The sequence below is a fragment of the Plodia interpunctella genome, chromosome 10 (assembly GCF_027563975.2).
Source record: "Plodia interpunctella isolate USDA-ARS_2022_Savannah chromosome 10, ilPloInte3.2, whole genome shotgun sequence".
Classification (NCBI taxonomy): Eukaryota; Metazoa; Arthropoda; class Insecta; order Lepidoptera; family Pyralidae; genus Plodia; species Plodia interpunctella.
Genome location: NC_071303.1, coordinates 3,283,796 through 3,309,006, shown reverse-complemented (window position 1 = coordinate 3,309,006; position 25,211 = coordinate 3,283,796). Strand labels below are relative to the sequence as shown.

General features: G+C 33.2%; 1 protein-coding gene across 1 annotated transcript in view; it reads right to left on the bottom strand.

The window, feature by feature from the left end:
* Nucleotides 1–25,211, bottom strand: part of RhoGEF64C (Rho guanine nucleotide exchange factor at 64C) — a 151,200-nt gene that overhangs the window by 114,387 nt on the left and 11,602 nt on the right. The window contains exon 2 of the mRNA XM_053750399.2: nt 622–660. The gene's annotated coding sequence lies outside the window, so the exon portion shown is untranslated. The remainder of the gene's footprint in view (nt 1–621; nt 661–25,211) is intronic.

The following is a 25,211-nucleotide window of genomic DNA, read 5'->3' as shown; positions in this document are numbered from 1 at the left end:
TTTAACGCAATAGATCCAACACCATATTTGACCTTTTAACCCACAAAATGTATCACTGTAATTGAAATTAATTATTTTTGCATAAATTTACAGCGGCTAGAACGAACTGCTATTTTTTCATAAATCTAGCTAGCTTACAAATTTATAGGTAAATTGCATTAAATAGTTATGTTAATACTAACATATGATAAGATTTTCTGCCTTGGGAAAGTCCTTGCATCATAATTACTGCTTAAATAAATTTATGACTCAATAATAATGATCTAGACATTTTATATAATATAGTATCGTTGAGTTAGTATCCCATAACACAAGTCTAGAACAGTAGAACTTACTTTGTGGCTAGCTCAATCTGTGTGATTTGTCCTAACATATTTATTTATCTAGGGTTACCAAAGCCGACTTTAACATGAAAATCTCTGCAGGTTTCCTAAAGACCATTATTAGCCCACGCTATAATATTGAAACGGGTTAATTGTTTTTTCAGATTGTTTTTAAACATTCTACTGGGCAGCAAACCATTCTGCCGTAGTCCCTTTTTTCCTACGCGCATGATAGTAACGCAACCTGTTCAAAAGTTTCACAAATCGCAAACTATATAATTATTTTAAAATAACTTACCTGAGTCACAAGCGATGGCTTCTCTCGCGTCCAGAAAATCTGTAATCAAAACAAAACAGTAATTAGATACAGCACAAACGATGTGAAACGTCAAAATGTCAAAAATAACTAGTTACGAAACGTACTATTAATTAGCACTTATAGCAATCAATATTTGAGTAAAACATATAGGTAACGCCTACCACGGAAGCCATCATGATAGAAATATTCAAAGTCATTCAGAACTAATGACGTAGCTATTAAAAGACTAGACGATTCCATACACCGGGGCTCCCGAACTCCAGGGGCCACAAGCCCCGACCAATGCCCTTTTATCATTAACAGTCACATTTCGCACAAAAAAAATATATAAAAATTATTAATATTGTGGTGGTGCACCCAAGATCTTTTTTGCACTTACAATTGTTAGCTAGCTACTCAATGTCCATACTGACTAATAGTCTCATCAATATAATTCATTGCTCCGAAAGAAAGACGTAAAAGTCTTCTTTTACGTCTTTCTTTCGGAGCAATGAATTAAAAAACAAATACACTTTCACATTTATAAAATTAGTATGGAAGTCCATACTTCAATGAATTAAAGTGATTTCTGTAGAGTTATGTGGATTGGGGCCCAAGATCCGTTTTGCCCCAGGTCGTATGGTTAGTTAGTTACGCCATTGTTAAGAACTAAATTGAGTAATGTTAACGCACTTTGATTACATTGAACGAGAGTGAAAATAACGAAAGTAAGAGGCGCAAGCGCGGCCATCTTGACGAAACCAGATAAATCGTTTGCGTACGAAACTCGTTTTTGGGTGCTTTTTATTTATTTTATTCTCATACTGATAAATCATCTGATTTTGTTTACTCGCGGTTGAAATATAATTTTAATATGAAATATAATAATATGACTAGCGACCCGTCCCGGCTTCGCTCGATTACACCTAAACCTTCCTCCAGAATCAGACTATCTATTGGTGAAAACCGCATGAGAATACGTACAGTAGTTTTTGAGTTTATCAGACAGATAGACAGACAGACAGACAGATGCGGCAGAGGACTTTGTTTTATAATATGTAACGATTGTGAGTATCAGATATGATACGGCTTCCTTTTTAAGAAAGTTTCGATAAGAGTAGTTTTATATTGTTATGTAAGTGTAATCATTAATTTTTTAAATACGCAATATATAATTCTTATTTATGTGGCGTAAATAGTTTTATTTCGTATTTATGTATTACAAATAGTTAGGTACATACTTGAATTTACAAATACGATTATATAAATACCCACAAACTATAAATAAAGATGAAAGTGATTGGAAGAAACATTTTTTCCTGCATGTAACTTGAATCACTTTCCGATACCTATAAAAGTGAACTAGACGAACAAAAAATATGGGTTGCCACGCGGTTACGCAAGAAAATTAACTTTGATTTCTGTTCAAAGTAATATCAGGATTAATTAATAAACTTCTAGCGATAAATATTTTCTACGTATGTAAATAAAATAAATAATTGTAAAATTTATACCACAAAGTATTTACAAATGTTCAAAATTATCCTAAATCCATGTTTCGTTTGTGGCAAGAAATATAAAAGTGAAAAAGAATTGTAACATATAAACATAATTGCTCAAAATCTTTTAAAAATACAGCGAAAGAAAAGATTAATTTAACAGTTACAACGGTAACATATATAGTGGTAGTATACATATAGTGGTAGTTGTATGACGTTCAACGTTCACAACCATTATGAAAATAGCTTGTCCTCTTGCTACATAAAGTTGCTAATAAATAGACAACCGCGATACTCATTTGACGCATATCTTCGCAACAATGAGCTTGTATTAAATTATGACCGCGTGAAAATCGCTTGCGCTCGTCACTTGCACCACACAAAGTTTCTTCCGGCAGATGGACGGGAGGCATCTGACGCATCGAAGAAGAGTTCAATAACTCGACACTTTTATTAAATTACATTTTAAAACACTCAGTTACTGTAATCGAATGTGGACTGTTACGATATCGCTAACGTCACGAGTCGATTTTATTTCTATTGTAGTCAGGTCAGTTTGAAAAAAATTACTTCAAACGAAATGTGGCATTCAATTTTCGAAATTCTTGACTCTGTCTACACCGTGAGGAATAAAGACGTAGTATGTATAAAATTTACTACCAGTTACTTCAACAGCAAAAAATAAATTAAAAAGAATTTTTTACCTCTTTTTAGGACCAAGCTAACTGTCAAAAAGAAACAATTTTAGTTTTCTGTATAAAAATTGTAAAACATCTATTTAATCGGTAATGTAGGTAATTAAAATGAAAAAAAAATTGTTCAACAAATAAATTTCTCTAATTCTTTGCGTAACAGTTAGTGACGCCGGGGACACGTTTTAATGCCTCTTTGAATTCCACCGAACTAGTTCATATACAAACATTCACACAAACAAACCAACACCGTATGCTCTCATGTTACTTACATAACTTAATGACTTGAAACGGTTTTGGAAAAAAAAAAATATTTGTTAAAAATCCTACATCTACGTAAAATAATTGTGTCCGTAACAAATATTGCGTAATTTTATCACTTTCTGCTCAATAACAATAAAATACAAAGGTGCTGTTTATTTTATATATTATTACATAACATTTTGGAATTGAGCGTGATAACGAGGTGTTTGAAATAACCGTAGCTCAAATATTTTTTTTATTAACTAATATGAGTCAAGGAATGTGCCTTTTCAAGAATACAATTGTAGCCTTTTAGTATGTTTGTTGGGTTTTATACTTACCTCTTCACGCTCTATCTACTCAAGCAATCTTTATGAAATTTTGCATACATGTAGTTTGAAATATGGAGAAGAACATAGGGTACCTTTCATCCCGGAAAATTAACGCGGTCGAAGCCGCGGGCAAAAGCTAGTAAAGCTATAAATTTTTAAACTTGTCCTAAAATACAATACACAAGCTCCCGAAAAAGGCTATTGACACAAACAGAGCCGGCCGCCTAAAAAAACAAAAGTACGGAGGTCAAAAAAAGTACGTTCGTGTGTCGTTGCTGAACAATAGACTTGTGGCACCTACTTTTCATGTGCATTGTTTGCCTCATTAGTATTGGCTTCCCGTCCGTAGGAACAAGCGGTGAGGTTAAAACATGCCTTCAAACGAGACGTTTAGACATGGATTCAAGAAACAAACAACTTGATTTAGTCTGCATTTTTTTATTTCGTCAAAATTTTATTACTCAATAAATATATTTTTTTGAACAGCTCATATAGTATTATTTTTTTAATCTATATGATAACAAGCATAGTTAATATTTATTTGTACTTTCATGTCACATATTACAAAAATATTATCCTTTTAAAAATATTATGTATTATTTTTTCACAAAAGGTGAACTTATAAAGATACATAACTGCCACAAACACTCCTACATATTAATTATATCAATTGTACTAGTAGCAATTGCACTCATTATAACGAAATTCTCGGAATTAGCGTTCGTGACAGAATAGCTGATAATCACTTTCTTCACGACTCTGTTTAAATGAGACAACAATAATAACCAAGATATAGCATCAACTATAATATACTTGATATTAACGCAAAACTTGGACATAAGGTGTTTGCGACTATGTTGGGGCATCATAGTCAGAAGCCTCGGTAAATTATTTAACCCTTAGTCGACTCGTGATCGTAGTATACGTGATAGTAGATCGTAGTCTACGGCGGGACCCAAACCAAATAAGATAAGGTAACAAATCCCGATATATTATTACGTAGCGATTATTTTCTTTGTGATAAAATCTTATAAAATAAAACGAAGAAATATTTTGCCTTCACTACATAACAACTAGTTCGAAAATAGAACAAAATCAACATTTTAAATCCACGATATTTTTTACTTTGCTCTTGCTTGCCGGTGTTAATAATTTTCATCGTCTACTTTAAAATAAAATTTAAATGTTATACCTACACGAAGTTCATGATATTTTTTTTGTTAGCTCTTGCTTGCCAGTATTTTTAATTTTCACTCTCGATTTTAAATATGACATGTCATATCCACCGAATTCGTGCGCATTGTTACCAACCGTTACGTAACCTGTCAAATGAAAGGGCATTGTGACATGGGAACACGGGCTTTCTCGGACATTTTGTACACCAAATTGAAATATGTCTATTAAAATTACTTTCGTACTTGAATATTTTACAGACGAATTCTGTGAGGTAGTTTCACTTTTTCCACTTGACTACGCTATTATTAGGAATTAGCGATTATTTATTTATTTATTAATAAAAAACCAATAGATAATATTTTGGCGACCTTGTTATGTATGACATATGTCATAATTATATTTTCACAACTGAGCAAATAACAGAGGAAAATCCCTAAAATTAATTCCAATGTCGAGTTGCATAAAATATGAAAGACGATAGCCAAATCAATGGATCTAGAGCAAGGCAATCAAAATATTTATCAGTTGGTGTGGTTAGCACGAGTTTTTACAAGTAGGTATGTAATCGTATCGCCATTGACATAATTTGTATGGAAAATGCCTGTTTGTTTATATTTTTCACACTTAAACAATTGCCCAAAATTGGCTACTGCCAATTTAGCACGTCACTTAAATTCTTTTCATATTTTTTACCAATCATTATACATAGAAAAAGAATGACTTAAATTATGTATAAAGTTTATTTAGTTTTTACTTGTAGTACACCCACCTTATCTTTACTACATACCTATTATAAAAAGAAGTTCCTGTGGCGTCTGTTTATAAGTATGAATATGTCTGCGATAAACTCAAAAATGGACGGATTTATACATATACACGGTTTTCAACAACAAATCGTGTGATTCCTGAGGAAGGTTTTAGTATTTTTTTACGGTTTTACCCGGGCGAAGACGGGTTGGGCCGCTAGTTTAGACCATATAATATGTATCATTGAAATATGTATAAAAACATAAATTAGGAGGATATTATTTTTTTTATTAAAGCATCTCAAACTACACTCATCTCGTCGAAGACTGAACTGAGTTTTAATTCGTTTCGCCGATTTTAACTAACGGTCAAATATAATTGAACTTGTTCTATGAAAAGATTGCCATGACAGGTATGTTACGGGAATTTGTTTCCAACTGAAATGTTGGGGAAAACGTGCAATGTATAAAAAATGTTATCAATACATTTCCAATTCAATTAACTGACATCGAAATTTGTTTATCTGTAAGTACATGAAAATATCGATCGTAGAAATGTACTAAATATAGTATATTCCAATCTATTTATATACTAACCACGAGCCTATACGTAAACACTGATTATGTGCTAATGATATCGAGCGAGAGTCAGTCGTTTTCACTGCATATTAAACCCAACATTTAAATCTATTTGTACGAGAGTTGACCACAGAATGATATGCATGAAACGGATGAAAACGACATTTCTGCACCGTGGTTTGAAATTAAACAAGAAAATGAAAACTAAATTTGGTCAAATCTAGTCCAATTATCACAAAAAATAGGTACGTTTGGATCGTACCTAATTTTTGTGACATTTTGGAAACAACATTATTGAAATATTTTGCTTGTCATTACAAATATGTAACTTTTTAATAATATGTAATTTGTCAAATTAATAACTAAATTGTATGTATAATTGCATCGACTGCCTCCTTAATATTTTCATTATTTGCCTAATGTAATGTACCTAATCAACATTAGGTTATCGATGTCCTATTTATACATTTATATATTTTGAATTAAAACCGAAACGGAATTATGCAATAAAACGGTCCTTTAATTAGGCTGGTCAGCTGTGCTCACACAAGTGTTGAGTTTGTGTAATTCAAACAGAAATGGAATGTTACAGTTTGTAGAATTGTGTAACTCGACCATTGTGCCATATTAAGTAAAACATTGGGCTATGTATGTCACTGATCACATCCATAACCAAAAATTATAGATTATATTCATAAAAAACTATTCGTGCCTAAATATAGCTCCTTTAAATTGGCAGCAGTCAGCTATCTACATAACTTGTGTCCTTCTTTCTCTCCTATCGCTTGTGTTATATCTAAAATTGGTGTCCGATTTTATTGAAGTCGCCTAGAGACATCTGACTTGACTTGAGTCCTAAAGCCAAGGAAATATTACTTATGTCTTTCTTCTTCATAGACGTATTCCTCATGGCTGAGGGTCGTGACCATTACGTGGAATTAAACACACAAACAACTTTCTTGGCATTAGTAATGGAGTGGTTTTCCATTGCCTTCTCCATTTCACACACAAGTTAATTATCTACCAGTGTGCAGGTTTCCTCGCGATGTTTTCCTTCACCGGAAGCAAGTGGTGGTCGATGAAAACAATAGAGTCAGATTGGTATATAAACTCATGTGGCACGAGTAGGATTCGAACCTGAGACCTTTCGATCCACAGGCGTCTTAACCATTACACTACCACCGCTTCATGCTTATGTCTTTAGGTGACTTGAAAAACACAAATTATTTAAGAAAATATCACATTTCTATATTAGTCTTTACACGAGTTGGCAGAATCGATACAAGGCGAGTATTCCTGATACAAAATCGATATATTTACATTGTTTAAGACCTAAGTACAACAAAGAAAAACTGTAAAAGCGAGAGAGCCGAAGCATCGTGACACCGCTATCTGATATTTCCTGTCGCAAACGGGTTTGACTCGGAAATTTGCGTTTGCGCAATCTGCATATCGAATTCGTATGTGCTGCGATTATTGTGTGAAAAACCTTTATATACCTATTCAATACCCATGCACATATTTGTAACTCTCACATACATTCTGTGTTCATGTAAGGTAGTCCATTATATTTGTTATTTATATGTAATACCAATATACATAGGTAAGTGATGTAGTGATATTTTTATAATGTCATTTGTCTTTAACTTTTCAAATCCAGGCATCTAAGCACGATTGCTTTTTTAAATAGGTGATCCAATTTCAATAAAATACATACTACGGTAAATTGATTAGTTCATCGAGCATATATATAACCTACAATGGGCCGAGTTGAAAGAATGAATGGCCTAAGATGAGGGCTCACCAGATGGCTCTAAATAATAAATAAACAATTCCATATACATACTAGTTTTATATCAAAATCTACACAAAATCGCCTTAATTTCCAAACTGTACAATCAATTACGAATTCATAATCGATAATTTTTGTAAATCGATTACACACGATTAGGTACAGCAGTAATCTACATCCTTATTCGCTTGACCGACACGGCTAGTGCGTGCCATCACGTCAATACGTTTTTTCTAATCGATTTTATTCGATATTCGTACATTTTTATCGACAAACTGGCAATCGAACGTGATCTATCGACGGGAACATATTTCCTTGTATATTGATAGTGCTGATCGGTTGATGAAATCAGTCTTTCATAATAAATTTAAAACAACAAAACCGTTTTCTAGAAAATGATTACAATTTTCATGCAACCCAAAAACCACAAATCACCAAATATACCCTATTTGGTGATTTGTGGTTGTTGCAATGTTTGCAATAATCTAACCCTGTTATTCTTAAAAAGATAAAGCATGTTTTGTCACTGTCGCACTTTACAAAATTTGATAGTAATAGAACGAGACGAGACATTTTTTTTTAGTTTAAAGTATATTTTATATTTTTTTATAAATAACAGGGTAAGTCTTTAAATTATGGTAGGTAGGAACACTATATAAATATTTCATAAAGATGGCGTATAAGATATGGCTGACGTGACGAGACTGGTAACCACAGCCATACTCCTGGGTGTCATTTTCCTTGCATAATGGAATTACTGAAGCCGTGGGAATCTGTCTGTTTGTCATTGTAATTAACTAACACTGTAGAAACAAACAACATAAACACTGGAGGAAAATCTACCTTAGAATAATTCTTAGGACGGCCTCGGTGGCGCAGTGGTAAGATTCTTACCACTGAACCGAGAGGTCCCGGGTTCGAACCCCGGTCGGGTCATGATGGAAAATGATCTTTTTCTGATTGGCCCGGGTCTTGGATGTTTATCTATATATGTATTTATTATAAAATATAGTATCGTTGAGTTAGTATCCCATAACACAAGTCTCGAACTTACTTTGGGGCTAACTCAATCTGTGTGATTTGTCCTAATAAATAAATAAATAAATAAAAATAAATTTTATTTTGAAAAAGATGGTCATTATGTCGTAATTTACAACTTAAAATATATTAGTATTTATTTTTACTAGCCAGTTAGTACGTATATACTAACATTTTGCATGGATTTACTAAGTACTTCGACGGAGTACCTACTAATTCCTTGAGATTTTGAACTAACTGATTTTGCGTCAGTTGCACCAGTCAAATTTCACGTTAAATTTAACCTGCAACAACGCAGTTTGTCATTTTATCCAAACAGTGGCGACGCTCAGTTTAGAGTTAATATCAAAGTTGACTAGTGCAACTGATAAAAACATTGCTTTTTATGTTCAAAATATGAAAAATATTTCATGTCTTTTAAACCTAAACAGAATGACTCATTTACATATTACGAAATCCAATTGACTACGACATTTCATGTCACGAACTCATTTTGTACATATTATGTAGACGATATGCCGGAACGAAATAATTTATATACAATCACAAAGAATCAACTAATGTAGCTGTTTAACGAGTCTTCGCCACTCATCGTGGCATAAGTGAAAAATAATTGTAGCCTACAAGAATGAAGCCTACAAGAGTGAAGTCATAGTTCAAAGAAAATTGCAGTTTGCAATAGTGTTATATAAATCTCGTTACTACTTACAGCGGCGTTAAAAGTAACCTTAATACCTTTTGGTATATAAATTAACTAGTCATCTCGAATTAGTTCATGTAATCTTAACGCGCGTATCAATGTGTGCGTGAGCATGTATGTAGCTATACGGATTATAGTTGTGTGCTTTGATTTGATTGGTCCGCGTTATTGTCAAACGCACGCACACATTGAGCCTGGTGTAAAATGAGTTGAAATACTTATACAGGTGCAATGACACGTAAACACCGATTTTGGTTATTTCATCTCACGATGATTAGACATTAAACACAAATTATTTTCTATTCACTCACAAAATTTCAATTAAATGGTGATTTGCACATACCTATATAGTAATTTGGTAATAGCTTAAGTCTACATTATTTATAATCAAGTCTAGACAAGGTAAAATATATTTTTAAATTCCTATGATTAAAAAAATATATATATTTTACTGTTGAGTAAATTGTGCAGTATATATGAAATCAAAATTCAAATGAAACTTTCGCATTTTACCGTAAAAATAATTGAAAGCCTTTTAATAGTTATAATTATTACACTACATACTAATTTTAAATGAAACAAGTTTTACCGTTGTTTCTATTATATTGAGATCCTCGGAATAGTTTATAAAATTAGTCATCTATTTTGGTTCAGAATGCTGTTCTGTGACATCCTCGTAAAATGTCAGGTGACTCACTGTTAGTAGGTCTGTTCATAAACGTCTTTGACAAACCTTTGTGTGTGCATGAAAAAGTCAACAACGGTTAATAGCGGAGAAAGCGAGTCTTCCTCTTCTCACGACTCGACAAATGTTTCTCCATGATTGAACATACGGAAATGACTCCTCTACACTCAATGTTCTTTGTTAATTATATAGGCAATTGTTTCGCCAACCACAAGTTTATATTATTACCTACTGTTTGTAATTGTAGGTAATTTATAGACTTTTTGTGAACGTATTGAATTTATTAGGCTCTCAGTTTTATCGATCATAAAGTAAAGGAACAAATGGATATTTTAATACAACATTTATATATTCTTACTCTGTGACATAAATTAAAAGGCTTTTTTTGTGTATAATAATCCAAGATATAAAAAGGCTGTTTATGATATAATGTTAACATAATTTAATTATTCATTTAAATTTTCTATATCGTATTAAAAATATACATCGTATGAAATATCAAGAAGTTATTAAACATTTGTCAATGTCTTCTTTTGACCAGAAAATCGTTGAATCCAAATAAGAAATTTAACGACTGCATCTATTACATAAACATTAGATTATTATGCAAATCTTTATGAATGCTAATAGGCGCAAGCAAAACATTATAATGAGGCGTCAACATATGTATAAAATGACGATTTCCAACGAATACTAGACTTGTAATGTTCGAACTGGTGCATATTTACTGCAGCCGTAATGTTTATAGAACACATCATAGAGTTGCAAATCGATTCAATCGATTTATTCACTCGAGAATCGAGATCTCGTTATAGAGATCGCTGAGCCATGACATCGGGGAGACGTCGAGTCGAGACAAGTGAGGTTTCGCTTGGCTTCGTTAAAAAAAAGTAAAACCTTCGAAACTGCCAGTGTTTTTTTTTGTTTTTTATGTTTTATTTTTCTCGTTGCCGTTCAATAAATTCTAACAAAATTATAGACAATCAACGTTTTGATAGCCTTGTGCTGTGTAATGCATGTAATTGGTAAAATGTAATTAAGTTCCTGTTTCCTCCAAACGATGATTTAAGTATTCGCATCCTTCATTTATGCTAAAAATCATATCTTAAAACATGGTAACTGTGTCATGTTTTAAGACATACATAATACATACAAAAATAAATCAGGAACTGTCCTGCTTACGATTTATTTTTGTATGAATGAAGTTGAACAGATTATTCTAAAACGAAAAAAGTATGAATTTTATTGATGGAATTGATTTGAAATAATGAATTAGATGTGTTCATTATAATTTAGTTATAAAGAACTAACACTATGTTATGTTATAATTATATTATCTTAATTTCCTAATTCTTTTAACAAGAGTATAGAATAGACATTATTCTAATTGATTTATTTTCATAATGTGAAATTACTAGTTTATATAAAATCCGCTTCAAAATAAACAATAAAAGCGACATTGACACCCAAACCACAACAGGATCTAGACACATGTCTGAACCGGATAGTCGACCACACCGACCAGTAAGTAGTCAGCGGTGGCTACCCTTGACTGAGCTGCGAAAGTCCACAATACGCCTATTGTCGTGACTCATTCTTGATTTGAATGCTATAATACTCAAATAGACAAATGCGATCTGCGTTTGTCTACCTGGGTTGATCCGATGTTACTAATCTTTATAGACATATTAACTTACCAACCAAGCCAGTTAGATATATCGTGAAGTAGGCAGGCTTGGTAATGTTGTACTAAAGGTGACTTTAGGCCTGGTTCTACAGTTGTTTGTAAATAATTAGCAACAAACAAATGTAAATCATTTTCATTATTAAAATTCATACATTCATTCATAGCGTAAAAGGAAACAAAACTAAATATGCTGGTTATCACGGAGTATAGACCTTGAAGGGTCGTGAAACTCGAAGGCTAAGTTAAGCTATATAAAATTGAATTTAGATTCTGTATGACTGGTGCAAGCCTAGCCTTTGTGAAGAATCTCCAGTTCCCTTTCCCTTGATTGGCTTTTACAATTTGTGCAGGAGGAGCAGCTGGTAGTACATTCCATAGATGATATATCGCACCCAGCCCAACAATTTTTTCTTCATCGATGAAAAATATCCGTAAACATCATTACATATCCGCATTTATCTAAAAATTGTGTTAGGTATTCCTCAAGAGAAACCTCTAAAATGTGGATATTATGTGTAAAACCTCAATTCCCAATAGAGAAATAAATAATAAAAACAATCTTTTAACTTTTAACACTCACATAGCACACTCAACAAAACATAAAATTACACTGACGTTTTTATTGCCCAAGAGAAAATCAACGAGGGAAAATTAATCCAACTATAATTTCTCTGGATTACTCATAAAGTATTAAACCTACTCAAGTTATAGGCTATCCAGTTGACTACTTCCTATTGAAAAGCAATCTTTCCACAGATGCATTTACAGAAGTTATAAGCAATCACAATTTAACTTGGAGATAAATAAACAATGTTTACTGGATAATAAGTTAAACATGCCGTATGAGTATTATTGGATTCCGAATTGGTTGAATATAATGATTAGTTTTGATAAAGCTAGCGAAATAAATCCCAGGATCATAGAAAGCGTAAAATAATGAAGACCATAATTTACATGGCGATGGCGGGTAAACTATTGAAACTCAGAATAAATGTAGTGATTGATTGATTTATTGAAGAGAAATCCAACATTTACATACGTCAAACCTAGAGACATATTTGTCGTTTCTTGATACTTGTTATCATCTTAACCTAAGGTTTGATTTTTGTCTGCATTCAGTTTGCAGCATAGAGAAATCACAAAAAAGAAGCACCTAATTATGACAAAAATCAGATGTAGACAAAATACTGATTTTGTCCTTTAATTTCACTTCAAATCTGAGTAATGAATGGATATCTACTAGAGGGATTTTTGTACGGATTTCACCAATCGATAGTGTTATTTCTGAGGATGGTTTAGGTACACATTTTCTTATGTTTATAGCCGAGCGAAGCCGGGACGGGCCACTAGTTTGCAATAAAAAACACTTGTGTTATTGTCGTTAACCTCTCGCCATTAGATGACGGTACAATATTGAAATCAAAATTAATTTTTGTAATGCCATCTCCACACTATAGCGGATCTCGTGGATTCGGCATACATCGCTGCTAAATAAAAGCGCCCATACAAACTACACAATGTTCATGCATTCGCGTCGCGTTTGAGTTCGACGATAGTATTGTAGTAGCCGGCTTATAAGTTATTGCGTTGCCTGTACAAATCCGTGAATTAAAACGGATGTGTAAATGTTTTGTATATTTCTTATTATATCTCTGTCGTGACTCCATTAACATTGTTATGAAACCTCAGGAAAGAGATAGAATCTTAGGAAGCTTGGGATTCCGGACACGTACACTGGAAATGGTCGATTAAAACAAGGTCCTTGACTCAGTGGCGTAGCTAGGTAATCATAAACCTTGGTGCAAAAAATATCAAGGGCCCCCTGCTATAACTAACCTACCACTACATCTCACCAAAGAGGGAAGGGCGGATGTAGAACAGCCTTCGTCGTTGAGAAAATCTTTTTACGTTATCTATGGTTACACCCGAATATTAATTGATGAGTGCTCACACCATATGCCCTGAGCAAAAAAGATCGATAGCTAGTGTCACCCTTTCTCGATTATTTAAATTTGTCATAAAAAATGATAAACGTGCTTGTGCAGAAAAATAGCTCGTTGATTAAAGGCCCCTTGAGCTAAGGTGCCCGGTGCAGGCCTCTGGTAGCTACGCCACTGCCTTGACTTCACACAAAGATGTCTTTGTTTGTTAATGAAATTGCAAAAATATTGTGGGGTTTATGGAGAAGGCGGCATTGAGATTCTGCCAAGATAATGTCGGATCATATCGACATTGCTCCACCCTGTTGTCTTCTTTGTACAGCCTATTACAACTACTGCAAGATATAGACCTCCTAAAATGCAATTCAATTTTCTTTAAGTATTTATTTAACTTGCCCTGTTAGTTGTGAGCATAGGTCAAAATTATGTGAGCATAGGTCAAAATTATGCTATTTAAATCTGTCTTTTAATGGTAGTTACAGTGTACGGCAATGTCAAGTTGTGGTTCAAAGACGAAAAATACACTTTAGTTTTGTAGATTTTTAGCTGGTATTACACTTTGTCCAGTCCAATATTATAGTTGGGGTCCCGATTTTTCGCATTTTTTATTTTGTTCTATTGTTCTTTGGCACATCGGTTTGGGCATAATAGGTCTAAGGCATAATTGATTTTTGACATAGGTACAATACTTTTAGGCTAGGTTAGTTATGCGTAAACCGTTATTCCATGTTACATTATGGCTTAAATTTTTATGCTTAATGATAGAGACCCATTATAGCATTATAGCCATTTCAGATTTTTAGAGCATATGCTATCGATATTTGTTTCAAATTTCCAATTTAAATCACCGAGTGAAATTGCCCTAATATTTATTTAACAGATAGACGTCTGTAGAATATTACTCAGATTAGTCTCAACATCCATGTTGCGATAATATGGAGATCATTCAAATGACATAAATGTATCTATGACTGAATGAATTCATAACAATTGCATAGAATTGTGCATTTATCGATAGTGCACTTGGGCAATCATCGATCGGTCACACAGGCCATCGACCGGGCTCGATATCTAACAATTTTCCACTCTAAATCTATTTCGAAAACATCTGGCATTTTACTGTTACTCCATTAACCCTTATTCTAATGGAATAAAGACCTTTTTTCCATATTTTTGATCTAATAAGGCTCTGGTCGAGCGATTCGTAAAAACGTTTATTAAAGAAATTGGCTCGGTACTGTTATTTTACTACGATACCCGGTAAATAGTAATTTTTGTGTTTATTACACTATAACATTGCATTGTAAAAGACTGAAATGTTGAATGATATTGAGAGAAAAAACATAATATAATATTTTTTTCGTTCACTTCAAATATCCATCTCTTTCTTATCTAAGCATTTTCCAGTTGCTTCCTCAATCGCAGAGCATCATAGCCCAGTATCCGCTCCACTTCGCACGTTCTGCGACATCCTTCCATGTCATCAAAATAAGCCCAGACATACAGACAGTAACATTTATAATATTAGTATGGGTATTTTTCCATTACAAAACCCTGCAGAAGCGGCTGAAACCAGAGATGACTGGTTCACACCCGATCGGGCAGCGACTAGATTCCGTCACGGAGACCTCAATAGTTTTTGCTACGTTTCTCTTTTTCCATGTTCACTGGCTCGCTAGGATGTTCACTGTTATTGTACAATTTACTTGCACACAATTTGCAATTGAATGATTCACCACCGTTTATATTAATTATAGTAATGCCAATATATTTTATTTAGTGGAAAAAACTATTTGCAATAACAACATGACAAGCTTTTGTTATCCCAAACAATGATTTGTTGAAGATAACACTGATTTTCAAACAAGATTTTCTGCGGGTGTTTCGCGAAGCCCGGTGACACCTCTGTCACCGGGCTTCGCGAAACACCTCATTTAAAAAATAACCTCATTTGCGGAAATTCGCTTTTCAATTTTACAACTGGTCGGGCGGCCGCCTGCCTTACATCAACCTTCGGGAATGGTATTGTTGCCTATTAGCTGCCTCTGCTATGAGTCGCTTTGTCGTGTCGTACGACAAACACTGGAGGGTGTGGAGTGATCCTATTTTTGGGCGGAACCACGCTAACAGATTGTTGAGAAATATGGATATAGATTAAGTTCAACAAGATGACAATTCAAAAAACAAAGGGACATCAACAAAATGTTATCAAGCATGTCTTGGAAGATGTAACACATCGATCCGAATCGGTCACGTTTTGTGTGTACTTTCTAAGTCATGATATAAATTAGACTGCGATCATGCCGCAGTACTGAGATATGTTTCAACACACATATATCTCTGTGAAACATCGTGGTAAAGTAGAAAGCGAAATGGATCTTCAAAAATTAAATACTACTAAAGTAAATAGTTAAGCGTGCATGAATGTTGCAGTCCCAAAAAATCCTCAAACATTCGGACTGCACCGACTTTTATCCTATCTGTATACCAAATTTCATTGAAATCCGTAGACTGAAGGAAGAGTGATATTTCAAATTCTGATAGACATAGACATAGAACAACAACGACATACACAATGAAACTCATTTTTGATCGAAACATCGAAAACATTTTAGCATTTTTAATTTCTTTTTCATTCTGATATATACATACATAAAACATGAAAATCTGAATGCGATGTACGTTTACAAAATAGTGAACGCCGAATTGAATGTCCTCAAAATTCCAATAACTACTCGTAAGTGTCCTCAGAGGAATGCACCACAAATGAGAGCGCCTTGGTGAACGGAAAATTCCTGCACTCCTTGGCGCAAGGTTCACAATGACCGAATCATATTTATTTTTATTATTTTTTTGTTCGTGACAACCAGCCAGCACCAACCACATTGACGTGTTTGTTTATAGTTTTATCAATTTATAGTAGCCAGACATTAATTGATTGGTCTACTAGAACTAAAGCTATATAAAATACAAGTAGTTCCATTAGGTCTGATCTAAAGGTTATTTTTTGTCTAGAAATGTTCATCCTTGATGCTATGACCGCTGTTAATATTTTTATTAAGTACCTACCTATATCTCGTATCTGCTAAAGGTCACTTTTTAAAATAGTTTATTATTCTTAATTAGTTTTATTTTTTATTTCTTTTAGTTGTACTTTAATGTAAAAAAATATTATATCAGGGTTGTCACAAAATAAATAAAAAATTATAAGGTCACATCATGTGATTTAATTTCATATGACCTAAAATTTTTTATCGTAATCTTATTGCTTGTCTTTTTGCCATAATTTGGTTGACAAATATACAGATATGTGACATATGACAGTTAACTCGACCAATTTATACAAGTGTTTGAAAGCGATGTCTCAACAGATACGCTAGTTTTATGGTAATGATCACTGCGCGCGCGCTTTTTGCGCGACCTTCAACTTTGAATCTGCAACGTTAGGTCATTTTGACTTGTTTTTCTTGCGAGTTGCTCAAATACTAATTTAAATGTTCAAGATAATATTGTGAACTGTTATTTTTATTTAGGTTAATTTGTTTAACATAGTTATTTGACTGTTATTTAAAAGGTTTGCCCTGTATGAGAGTGTCAAAATTGCTCCACGCTACTCGTATCGGCAAACCCAGACAGATATCGACGCGAACGAACGTACATTGCGTGGTTTATAGTGTGATTTTTTTACCGCAAGGGAAAACCAGCATTGTAAGTCGAAGCCGCCATGTTTGGCTGTAGTACTGTAGTGCAATAAACTAGTAGATATCTTGATACCATTTTTCTTCCATAGCAATAACATTTTCAGTTGTCAAGTACCGTTTCAATTCATTGTTCTTGTAATGAAAATATATGAGAGAATAATTCGTTAATATGAAAATATAAAACAAGATGGGAAATATAAAAAAAAATGGTAATTTTAGAAATGATTACAACTTTAATTTGATAAATGATGAAACTACCTAAATTATTTCTAAGTAAAATTTTCTATTGAATCTACCGCTAATTATATATCATTATAAAATATCATATCAAATAATAACCCTCCGGCTACCATAATTATTAAATTATAATAATTTCTTCAACATTCACACGTAACTATTAAGTATCAATTCGTTGCAATTGCGACACTTGCAAGCAAAACACGGGCTGTCTCATTGCATGCAAGAAAGTTGAGTACAGTCTATCAAACAGTAACGCAATATTATATTGCAATACTTTACTGCACTTGACAAATTGTTTATTTTTGTTTTTAAAATACAATGGAACGTTTAAGACACAATATTTGTCAAAAGCACAAGTTGTGGATTTTTATTAAATTCAGTTTCAGTTTGGTTTGATAACAGAATTTAATTAATAACTAAAATATATCACATCTTGTCAAAAGACATTTAACCTTATTTTAAGGAATGTGGAAAAACCATCTCCTACATTTCTTTTTGTACAAACTTTGGCAACATGATGCCGCCACCTAACCCCGCGTTTGTATCATAATATATATTAAATTCATACCGTTGATAATTTTCGTCTCGCTTCGTGCCACTTTTTCTCATTGAGGATAAACATCGAAACTTAGACAATTTGAAAGAAAACATATACTTAAAATTCTCAATCATAGTTTTCTTTTCAAAAACTCTCCATGTGTGTAAAATTATACTTATATAATTTGAATGAAAATAATATTGTGAATTGTGTCATGGGCGATTATCGCTTGCGTAAATCCTAATCATGGCGCAGGTAATGTCTCTAGCGTTCCCATGGGCGGCGCACGCGATTATAAGCTAATTTAACATTTACATACATTCACATGTAAATAGGTACTTACGGTACGAATATTTTTCGACGCAGCAATTAGATAAGCATTCTACAATTATTTTGAAAATAAGACAACATGCCATGCCAAAACGCCTAGGTATATTTAATTAAACCTCTCTGTACTCTGAGCATAAGCTCTTTTTGAAATGCTTTGCTGCATTTAAAAAATGGCTCAGAGTATGCTATGTGTATCAGATTTGTTACAGAAATTTTGAACAAATTACTGTCATTTGAAATGTAATTTTAAAAATCGAAGTGATCATCAAAAATGTGTGATGTCATTTTAACCTCATTTCATTTTTTTGTTTCGTTTGCAGTGAATATTAAAGTTTCAAAAATAAATTCTCTTTTATTAATTGCCAAATGTATGAATAACCAAACTGCACATCAACCTATTCAAATTGTAATATTTAAAATTGTCTGCAATACATTTTATTTCTGTTACATCTTTCAAATTCAAAATTCTTTAGTCAATTTAGAATGATATACGTCACTTATAGACGTCAAAAATTGCTTAAAGTAAGTCTACTGCCGACTTCCAAAGCGCAGGTGAAGAAGAAGCGGCGCAACAAACTTCACCACAGCCTTTTTCCCAAGGACGTCAATTAACAAATATAGGTCTTATATACGTATATTAAAAGTTAGGAAGACGAATTTACATCAATATTAAAAATGTCAAAATTTAAATGAATAAATAAAATAAAAAAAAGTTGTATTTCCAATAAAATTATTGAAAATTGTCACACAAAAAAAAATATAAATAAAAAGCTAAATGTACAAAACGTTCGTAATCATGTCATAAATCAATTACATAAAAGGATACTGCACCGTGCTTGCGCCAAACATTATAGTCGTTCACATAATCATCAGACTTTAACTATAGATAGCCTTAAAATACCATATATAATGTGGCGTTCCACGAGAATAATAATAATACCTTATGTGATTAACTTGATCATGATTATTATAGATGCACATACGTCGATACGATACGTCGTAAGCGACTGAGTAAATCATCACAAATAATGAAATCGCTTCTACATCCGATAAATAAACCATAGAAAGAATGCCGGTTAAGTAAGGCATGTGATCACCAACTATTTTCCTACACGGTCGACACAAGGTATCTCTCCATGAGCGTGTGGAAGAAATCTGCGCTTGCGCACGCGACGTTATCACGAACACGTATACGGCTATATGTACTCATCTAGCGTCTGCAACTGCAAATTATGGGGAGCACAGAAAACTTTTGTTACACAGTTTAACCGGACAACTGAACTGTACCACGGGCAATGAGTGGAAATAATTTAGAATTAGAAAAAAAATGTTCTACAGGCTGTGAAAGCTAGTAGTTTGTAGCTTTGGTAAATATTATTCAATTTAAAATATGACGTGAAAAAACGCCTGTAAAGGTCTAATTTCTATATACATTTGATTTGATTAGCGTGACCAATTTTACTTGTTTATATTTCTATGGAAATACATAAATTTTCATACGCCTAAGACTAGTGGACTAAATGTTATAAAATTATTTTAATACTTCGTATACGAAGTGAAGGACTGGAGCGTAAGAAAAATGTCACCGATAGTTCTTATTTTTCTGATAAATCGTATCGTAATAAAACTCTTGTGGAGATTCTTGTAGAGAGATATATCTCTCTAGTCGGAATACAGCCTTAAAAATTATTTTCACTATCAAATGTGAGGCGTGTTCCACCTTAAAGTCCTCCTCTCTTACTCCTTATCCTCCCCTCAATATCGGATAAGGCCACCAAGATACACATAGCCTTGGCAGCTGACAGGCAACGAAAGCATTCCCAGGGAGGGTTAACGTCAAACGAAATCACAGACGAAACTTCAGCCCCGAGCTTCACGGCGCTGTAGCCCCGAAAGAAACCAAAATCACGCGAGAATGAACGAGTATTATCTGTACTATTTTTAATACAGGCTACTGTGAAACTAGTTCGGATATTAGACCAGTATACTACCATGGCTTTTTCTGCTAACAAAGTCCCATTCGAAAGCTATACAAGCCAGATTTAATATATTTTCAATAAAAAACTCGATAGTTTTATCTAGAGTAGAAACTGCTCTTAATTCATATATTCGGATATTATAAAAAACGGGTTGCACTCGGGGAATGCCGGCAAAAGTGAAGACTTGAATTAAAACGTTGTGCATTTTCGACGTCCTACGAATTTCGGGTCACGTGTTCTGACGCGAGTTTAACCATTTTTTTAGCCATCACAAAAGTTCACAATACCGCAAAAGAAGTGTTATTACGAATAGATACGTGTCATTCCTGAGGAAGGTTTAGATGTATGATTTATCATAATATTACCCGAGCGGAGCCGGAACCGGCCGCTTGTCATGCAGTAAATTAGACATTTTGTGAATTTTAAAATAGATACAGTCAACAACATAAAGGTCTAGTTAAATTGGACCTTTATGCGACAGTAATAGCAGCTAATTTACTATAAATAGTTGTCTGTTAACTATATTTATTTTCAAAGCGTCCATGAATACATTATTTCATTTATTTATATATTTTCCACTTGACAGAGTTTGAACCTGACAATATAAGGTCGCACCGAACCATGAATGTGTGAATGATTGACATGTAAGTTTATAAAAAAAGTATATTACAATCAAAAAGCAATCCTATTTCTATGGCATTAAGATATATTTAATTTATCAATAACCACGGATCACGGACCTTTTACGATGACTGCAAAAATTCGATGCCAATTTGAAATTTGAAATTCTTGTAAAGTCAACGCACATTTACCTATTCTGATTTTGTTTTGATCAACTTGTTACGAGTATAAATTCATAATCATTGTTATGATTGTTTTATTTTATGAAATGGCATCGACATTACTTACATTGAAATTTAAATTTAGAACTTCAAAATCTCTTCACTTTATAAACAACTGCCAATATCGTACTATCTCTTTTATTCGCCCTGTATTCGGGGCTGTAAATCCATCTGCTTCCGCAAACACATTCAGGTAAAAATAAATCATGATACAATTTTAATTTTTTTGACATCGATCCTTCTAGCAAATGCTATCGTTACTCATAAGCTACTAACACTATGTATCTCTTTAGCCTCAGATTCCTATTCCAGGGCGGAACCACATGATACAATATTAATGAATGCTATTGTTTGTTTGTTATTCAACCTCGTCAAAACGGCTCGACGGATCTCGATGAATTTGGCAAAAAGAAAAGCTCACAATGTTGCACTCGCCAATCACTTCCGACTTTGCTTTCGAAATTTTCACTGTTATGTCGTAACCGTCTTTTGTTTATGGAAACAACAAAATTCTCGCGAAATTTTCTAATTTTTATTTGAGCTATTCTCCGCAACGCAATGTAAAATACTAGCGCCCACGCCCCGGGGCTTCATTCCCGTGAAAATTTCGGGATAAAAAGTACCCTGTATTATTCCATAATAAAGTATAATAATATATATAGTTATACCAAATTTCACATCAATCCGTCCAATAGATTTTGCGTGAAAGAGTAACAAACACACATAGTCACATACATCGTCACAAACTTTCGCATTTATAACATTAGTAGGATTTTCTTAAGGCACCTCACGCACTTGTACTTCTTTGCAAAAGTAAGCTAAAAATTTCGACCCGAGATGACAAATTGTCAAATAAATGCTAATGATCGAGACCTCCAAACCTGCTACCACTAGTGTGCTAAAATTTGATTATCAAAAAATGCTCTATGTCTCGTCAAATGATCGGTACCAGTGTTTATGCTTTATATACATAACATAATCTTAAAGACTTACATAACTTTTATAGGTATTTGACTCAAATTCGAAATTCTTTTTTCAACATAAAATGATACACGTCACTTATTGACGTCAAAAATACACTTAAGATAAAATGTTAACGCATTTTTACTTTTTTTCGATTCACAGATAATTTCACGAACTTTTTACTGATAAAAATTACGACAACGATACCTGAAGAGACGATAAATGATTAGATCAAGTGTTTTATGTTTTTAATTACAGTACATACAAAGTCTCCATCGCATATATATATCTTCTTACACATAATATATCTTATTAACATACAATAAATCACACCAAGTCGTCACCTCGCGTGTGTGAGCGATAGAAAACGATACCAAATTATAAACAGAGAAATCGCATACATAATACGTGGATCAGAGCTGAGGATTTTCAAAGTCGAAAAATATTGTCAACTACGCAAAAGTTGATTAAGAAATAGTTTTTGGTTTTTTACTCCAAAATATATGCGGTATTTTTTCAATTACTTAACTGAGAGAAATGAAATCAAGTCCGTTAGGAAAAAAATATGTCTTACTTTTTTCATGTCACATAAAATAGCGGTATTTATATACTCTATGGGAGTGAAATCACAGAATCCTTATTCTTAGATATATATAAAAACAAAGTCCTCTGCCGGGTCTGTCTGTTCGCGATAAAATCAAAATCTAACGGATTTTCTTATGGTTTTCACCAATAGATAGTGTGAAGAAGGAGGAGGATAGTTGTCCTGAGGAAGATATTGTGTACAATTTCTCTTATCTTTTTACCCGAGCGAAGTCGAGACTGCTCGCTAGTACAGATTATAATGAAATGGAATAGATTTTGCTCAGACATTTTTAACTAGTAATAATTTGTTTAAAAAACGTGCGTGCTTCTGATTATTAAATTTTTGTTCTTTTTACATCACATCTATATTAGTTCGGATTTTATTACAGCCAATAATTAATTAGGTATTTTTCTGAAATAAAATTGACTAGATAAACATTTATTTAAACATCTGAATAGTAATAATTAATAATAAAAAGTGTAAAATTAATCTTAGCTAAGAACCATATCGCGTGCTGGTCTATTAATTTTAAGAAAGGTGACAAAAAGTGATTTAAAGAATTCGTTATTTACAATACTTTTGAGTATTTAACCTATAAAACCGCTGAAGCGAGATAAATTTAGTTGATCATGGAGACAGCTATAGAAAACTTAGGGTTAATTGCACCGTCAATTTTGACGTTGACTTTAACCGGTCCGCCGCTGACATATCGACAAAATGGCGTGATTTTTTATTTTATTTATGCTCTATTTCAAACCACTAAGTATCTCAAACATATAACCAGATAGTATCTACAAGCTATTATGAGAAATATGTTAATAAAAAATAATACTCAAAATAAATTATACGGCTGTGCAGTTTCACACATTGCCTTGACCTGTATTGTGACGAGATCAACATAAAAGTTGTGAGTACTTAAGTATAATTTAAAACCGGTATGTATAAAATTGCTTTTGAAACAAAACACCGCGTATGTTAACTGCATTCAGCGTTCAGTTCAACTCGACGTTATTGTAATGTGTTATGTGTGTGCGCCTGCGCAGGCACTCGAGCGTAACAGAATAATGATAACAAACACGTTTTTTTTTTACGTACAACTGTGATAATGAAATTGGTGAACGTACATAAAATAATTTCTACAATTGATGTGAGATCCTTCTATTCGATGTTGATTGGGCCATGCATTCGTCACTATGCCTTCCCTTGAATGATTCAACGAGGTAACTTCAAAGAATGTTTTGTTTGACTCCGGTTTAAAATTTTAAAGTCGTGATCAGGAAATATTGACACACCGCGCCAGTTTACACAGATCAGGTTCTAAGTTTCCTTGTTCGATCGTAATTCGTTCTGGATTATATCTGATATGTCTATGTTTATAAGTTTACCGTTGAAATTTACACAAATTTACACAAAGTTTACCGTTGGAACTATTTCAAAAAATTCTTAGTCTAATTAAACATAACTAATAAAATGATGGAAATAAAGCAAAATTTCTACAACATATCCTTTTATCATCATCATCATCATATAAATTTAACTAGCCTCTTTTCGGTGGAGTTCCTTCCAATTATTCCTTTTCATTGCCAATTGACGACACAATGCTCAGTTTTGACTTTATCTGTCTCATATAACTAGCGCTTTGTCTTTCTGGTTCTGGATCCATCTTGATTTTACCTTTCTTTCAATGGTACTCCTTAAAAAGCCGTGTTGTGTCAAGTGATCTAATATTTTACATTTTCCCTTTATTAATTAAAACTAGCAAGAGTTTTAATAAGGATGGTGATTTTTCTTCTGTATTTGAGACCTTTTCATTTCATATTCTTTCCATTCAGCTGATATTTTTGAATTTCCAAAAAAAACCACATCACGATTATTTCCAACTTCTACCAATGTCTTGTCAATATCCTTATCACAATGTATTACATCAGATAAAGTTGCAAATAGTCACTAATCTCTTAAATATAAAATTAGTAAGGTTACATTAAGATTAAACTAACTATTGCTCTTGGTTTCGCACGCGTCCTCCATTACATTTTACGGCCAACATTATAACACATTCGGAGCTATTTATATTGGTGTCAACGGCATGACTATTAACTCAGATTAGAAATCCCACGATCATTCATTTTGTACTTGAAATTGAAGAATTTATGTGCAAGTCCAGATTTTATGTCTTCCAAGCTGAAGTGGGAGTAAAGTTAAAAACAGCATTGACTAGAAACTTTTAATGTTGCCGAAATCGTAAAAGCCAGGGGAGGGATATTTTATTATTTGGTGGCGCAGTGGTAAAGTTCTTGCCACT